At 40.0% G+C, this 6,225-nt stretch overlaps 1 pseudogene; it reads left to right on the top strand.

Annotated features, from left to right (window-relative positions):
* Positions 1–2,387: 2,387 nt before the first annotated feature.
* LOC117714409 (mitochondrial import inner membrane translocase subunit Tim8 B pseudogene) lies at positions 2,388–2,639 on the top strand (annotated as a pseudogene).
* Positions 2,640–6,225: the final 3,586 nt, after the last annotated feature.

Raw genomic sequence — 6,225 nt, 5'->3', positions numbered from 1 at the left:
GAACTGAAAACCATTTGCAAGGTTAAGGACACCATCAGTAGGAAAGAATGGCAGCCAAAGAATGGGAAAAGATCGACATAAACACTAGACAGAGGACTAATATGCAAAATATATATATATAAAAAAAAAACTCAAGGACTTAAAAACTGACCAATCAAATGCTCCAATTTAAAAAAGGAATACATAGATAAACGGAAAATTCTAAACAAAAATGTAGAAGCACTTAAAGAAATGTTCAACAATGTTAATCAACACAACATGCAAATCAATATGAATATGAGATTTCATCTTACACACTTCAAAATGAATATGATCAAAAATTCAAGGAACAGCACATGCTGGTGAGTATGTGAAACAAGAGGAACACTTCTCTATTGATGAGAGGAGTCCAAACTTGCACAACCACTCTGGGAATCAATTTGTCAGTTTCTAGGAAAATTGAATGTATTTAACTCAAGACACAGCTATACAACTCCTGGGCGTATACCTAAAATACTCCCCACAATACAACAGGGACACTTGCTCAAACTATTTTCATAGCAGCTTTATTCATAATAGTCAGCAACTAGAAACAACATAGATGTTCTCGACTGAACAATGGATAAAGAAAATATAGTACATTTACACAATGGAATAATGTTCTACTATTAAAAACAAAGACATACTTAATTTTGTTTGCAAATAGATGGTACTTGAGAATATTATCTTAAGTCTGTTAATGCAGAACACAAAAGTAATGTATTGCATGCAATCACTTAAAATTGGACATTAGCCATAAAGTGCAGGATAAACTTGATACAATCTACAGATCCAAAGAAACTGGGTAATAAGGAGGAAACAAATGAGGATATGTAAATCTCACTCAGACAGGTAAACAAAATAGTCTTCAAAGGTTCATGGAGAGAGGGAATTGGTTGAGAAAGGTAGTGGAAAGTTGTATAGAAATGGTAATCAGGTGTGGGATGGGAGATTCAAGAGAGTCCTGGGGGTGATAAATGAAGTCAGTTGGGAGCAACCCTCCTGCTAGCAGAATACCTAGGACAAGGGAATCTCTTGGGAGTTTATGTGAGTCACCCTATCTGAGAACTCTAGCTGTTCAGGTTATGAAGACTGACTTAGTCATCTTCTGTAGCCAGGTGGAACTTCCAGTGGAGGGAAGGGAAAGTCAACCAACCAACAAAATCTTTAATCCCCCAAAATATACTGCATACATTATGCATAGGAATAATGATGAAACAGAGATTAAGGGAATGTCCAACCAATGATTTGACCAACTTGAGACCAATGCTATTGGAGGAGAGCCAACCCCTGACAGTAGTAATGATACTCTGCTATGCTTGCAGATAGGAGCTTACCATAATGGTCTCCTGGGAAACTTCATCCAGTAGCTGGTGAAAACAAATACAGAGACCTATAGCAGGATATATGTCTGCTACATTGTATTTGTAGTGGAGCTCAGTGATTGGGCAGTAGAAAAGGAGGAGGAGCTGGGAGAAGAAAAGAGGTAGGGAGGAGAAAAAGGGAGAGGGAGAGGAAGCAACATGGAGGAAGAACTGTGGCTCTCTAGTAGTCCCAGGTAACAATTTGTATCAAAAGGTAACAATTGTAATTAGTTGGGCATCTTGTGTATTGAGCATTTCTAAATACATAAATCCATTGGATAAGCATTGAGATTCTTCATTTGGACTCATGCATGTACTGGTCTAGACATGAATCCAATATTGGAAATAACAATATTCATTTGTAAGGTTGGTTCTGGACATTTTCAGAGACATATTTGGAAGTTAGCTTCAGTTCTCTATGATGTTAAGTTAGCAAGAGATATAGTTGTGACAAGATCTGGATTTCAAACAAGTGTTAGTAAATGTGTTAAGGCTCTTTCATTTGTCAACTTAAAAATACTTTTGTTTCTTCTACAGTATTTAATGTAAGTTGAATTGATTGTACACTTTCTAATTGTCTTAGTGTGTTGAAATCCAGCATGTCAATTATGGAGGTCTATCAACAAGCTTTTGTTTTAGTGCCCTGAGTATCAAAAAACCTTGGACTTCTGAAAAAAAGCTTACAAATACTGAAAGAAGTGAGTCAGGCATTAAGCAGAAGCAAGAAGAAAGGGGGCTTGATTATTGCTGTTATAATAACTTTAATTACATTAATTGCTAGCACCACTGCTTCTGCAATTACTTTGACACAAGAACTTAAGACAGTTACATTTGTTAATCATTTAGCAGAAAATGTTACTAATGTGTTGAATATACAAGAGGATTTAGATAGGCATTTTAAACAATGAATTAATGTTCTTTATCCTACTCAAGTTATTGGAAGGAGATTCAGAGTTTAAGAGTAAGGAGATGGTGCGTGCCTCAGTGAAGCCCCTGTCGCTGACAATGGTGGAGCTTGGTGAAGTGGATGAAGCAGAGTTACAACACTTTGTGGCCTCCTAGCAGCATAAAGTGCAGTTCACTGTGCAGGTGCATCACTTCATGGAACTATGTTGTGATAAGTGCGTGGAGAAGCCAGGAAGTAGGCTAGACTCCCGCACTGAAAACTGCCTCTCTAGCTGTGTGGATCGATTTATTGACACTACTCTTACTATCACCGGTTGGTTTGCCCAGATTGTACAGAAAGGAGGGCAGTAGACCATACCTTAGAATGACAGAAGACCAAAAGACTTGTTACTAAGCAGATTGAATGGCTAGTTGTTGGGGGCCGACTTTTAGCAGAAAGCGGCTATCAGCTTTGCAGCCATCTTGAGCCATATACCCTGACATGAGATTTAAATTACAATAGCCTACAACAGCTGAGAACACTCCAATAATCTTGGTTTAGATACCTTGAGATTAAAGGTGTGTGAGATTAAAGGTGTGTGACTTAAGAGTATACTTAGAAGTATAGAGATCAGAGTTAGAGACAAGACCTAAGGGCATGATTAAAGGTGTAACTTAGAGGCGTGGCTTAGAAGTCAGACTATAAAAGACAGAACCAGAGATCAGAGAATATAGACTGAGATCAGAGACTATAGAGGGATCATCAGAGACGAATCTCAGACATTAGGTAGAATCTGCCGTCACCCTTGCTCTTGCTGAAGCCCGACCTGCAGACCGGAGCGGCAGCTTGGGCTGGGATACAGTGGCTGCCCAAACGTGGGTTGGCCCGGGCCTCAACATTTTGCCTGGGCTGCAACATTTATTTTTGGCCACCCCAACATGGGACTAGTGCGGTCCCCAACATTATTTTGGTGCCCAAACGTGGGGCAGCAAGAACGAGAGACCCAGTGACGGACTTTACTGGAAGAAGGATCTGTTGATTGTCGCAGGAATCTGCCTCGTAGAGAAAGGTAAGGAAATGGGACAAGAGATTAGTCAGCCTGAATCCAACTCTCTGTTTTGGTTTGCTTTGAGAAAGGTAATGAAAATGGGACAAGAAATTAGTCAGCCTAAATTCAGCTCTCTGTTTTGGTTTTGTTGTTTGCTGCTCATATGTGTTAATTTTCTGCTTTTGTTCTTGAATGCTGTCTTTTTTGTTCAAAATAAAAGGAAGCGTAAGTTAGAATCCAAAATACAACCAAAGGTTGATGACAATTTGTCAGAGCCAGATTGTGCTGACCAAGAGAAAGAGGAAGTCAAATTTTATGACGCTGAAATGCCCCCTCCCTATGCACCTCCACCTCCAAGTGCTCCCCCAATGGAGATGGTGGTTATAGATCCCATAAAGGAGTTACAGGAAAAAATATCTGTTCTTAAACAACAAATAGAGCTAGAAAAAGAGTATCAGGACTTAATTAATCAGCTACAAAAATTAAAGACAGGAAAGATGTCTCAAGAGGTAAACTGTGAAAATCCCCTGGCTCCTTGCATTCCTCAACCAGGAATCCAAAGGCAGTCCCTATCACCTAGCTTAAGATTAGCCACAGATCAGCCAGAGGAGGGAAAGGCTGAGGCTTTCCCTGTATCCGAGACTAGAGACAATCAAGGAGTTGCTTGGAGACATCACACAGGTTTTAATTTTCAAATTATTAAGGAATTAAAAAATGCAGTATCTCAATATGGTGCCACTGCTCCTTTTACTCTTGCAATTTTAGACTCTGCCGCAGAGGAGTGGCTAACTCCTAGTGATTGGAATACGTTAGCAAGAGCAGTTCTTACTGGTGGAGACTATTTAATTTGGAAATCAGAGTATCATGAGAATTGCAAAGAAACAGCTAGGAGAAACATTCAGGCAGGCAATGGTTGGTCCTTTGATGCCTTAGTAGGAGAAGGGCAATTTGCTTCTAGTGATAGCCAGATGCAATATGACCCAGGTTTATTTGCTCAAATTCAAAATGCAGTCATGAAGGCTTGGCGTAAACTTCGGTAAAGGGAGACCCTGGTGCATCTTTAACAACAGTCAGGCAAGGGCCTGATGAGCAATTTTCTGACTTTGTTCATCGATTAATGACAACAGCAGGAAGGATTTTTGGTAATGCAGAGGCAGGTATAGACTATGTGAAACAACTTGCATATGAAAATGCTAATCCTGTCTGCCAAGCGGCCATTAGACCTTATAGGAAAAAGACAGACCTTACGGGGTACATCAGACTTTGTTCTGACATAGGTTCCTCTTACCAACAGGGCTTAGCTATGGTGGCTGCTATGCAAGGAAAATCAGTAAGAGATTTTTTATCGAGTAAAGAAAGAAAGTCATGTTTTAAATGTGGTAAGCCTGGACACTTTGCAAGAGATTGCAAAGTAGAAAATGAGTTAAGCCAGAGACAGCCCAGAAAACAGCCTGGGCTCTGCCCAATTTGCAAACGTGGAAGGCATTGGGCTAGTGATTGTAAGTCTAAACAAGACGCACAAGGTAATACCCTTTCCCATAATCAGGGAAATGGGAACAGGGGCCAGCTCCAGGCCCCTGTGTCAAAACAGGCTTATGGAGCAGTCAGCTTCTTACCAACAAACACCAATCCCTCTCTGAACTCAGTCGAGCAACACCAGGAAGCGCAGGACTAGACCTCAGTTCTGCCACCCACACAGTATTAACCCCAGAAATGGGACCTCAGGCCTTACCCACTGAAGTAGCTTTATTAGATTCTCAATCTAACTTGGATCAGGCCATAAAGGCTCATGAGTTACATCACCTTAATTCTAAAACTTTAAAAGGTATGTTTAGAATTACCAGAGAACAAGCTAGACAAATTGTCAAACAATGTCAATCATGTGTTAAACTTTTACCAGTTCCTCATTTGGGTGTAAATCCAAAGGGACTGATACCAAACAGTATCTGGCAAATGGATGTTACTCATTATAATGAATTTGGCAAGCAAAAATATATACATGTATGTGTAGATACATACAGTGGTTTCATTTATGCAAAATTACAAACTGGAGAAGCAAGCAAGCATGTGATTGTTCATATGCTTGCTACAATCGCTGTATTGGGTGTGCCTAAACAGATAAAAACTGACAAAGGCCCAGGTTATACAAGCTCCAGTTTCCACCAATTTTGTGAAAGATTGGGAATACTACATAAAACGGGTATTCCATATAATCCACAGGGCCAAGGTATGGTAGAAAGGGCACACCAAACCATTAAATGTCAATTTGAAAAAATTAAAAAGGGGGAATGGTACCCTACCAAGGGATCCCCCAGAAATATCCTTCATCACGCACTCTTCATTTTAAATTTTTTAAATTTGGATTCTGAAGGAAAATCTGCTGCAGATAGATTCTGGCATCCTGATACCAAAAAGAATTTTGCAACAGTCCTCTGGAAAGACCCATTAACTGGAACCTGGAATGGGCCAGATCCAGTGCTTATCTGGGGAAGAGGTTCTGTTTTCATATATTCCCAAACTGCAGATGCTGCACATTGGCTGCCAGAGAGACTGATTAAACAAATAGACAACAATAACAAATCCAGGGAGGAGAAACCCCCTGAGAAGCGTATTTTTTCTTCACAGGAAACATAAAGATGCTTCACAATTGCCTTCAAACTGGAACAGATCAACGAGTAAACCTGACTTGGGAAGTTATCAGTGCTGAAGAAGACATCACCACCTGAATCTCCAGGGTGGCTCTATTGGACTCTTGATTCCCTGACTTATGATTTAGTGGGGAACTAGATTGTTTTAGATTTAGTGGGAATTTAGATTGTTTAGACCCAGGAGAAAACCCACTACCACAGTTACTATAGTTGTTTATTTTTTGGGTTTGAGATTGACTAGAGCAGGAACAGGGATTTCCT

Source organism: Arvicanthis niloticus, chromosome 8 (assembly GCF_011762505.2).
Source record: "Arvicanthis niloticus isolate mArvNil1 chromosome 8, mArvNil1.pat.X, whole genome shotgun sequence".
In the NCBI taxonomy this organism is placed as follows: domain Eukaryota; kingdom Metazoa; phylum Chordata; class Mammalia; order Rodentia; family Muridae; genus Arvicanthis; species Arvicanthis niloticus.
The sequence above is the reverse complement of the archived record's forward strand: the minus strand, read 5'-3'. Positions and strand labels throughout refer to the sequence as shown.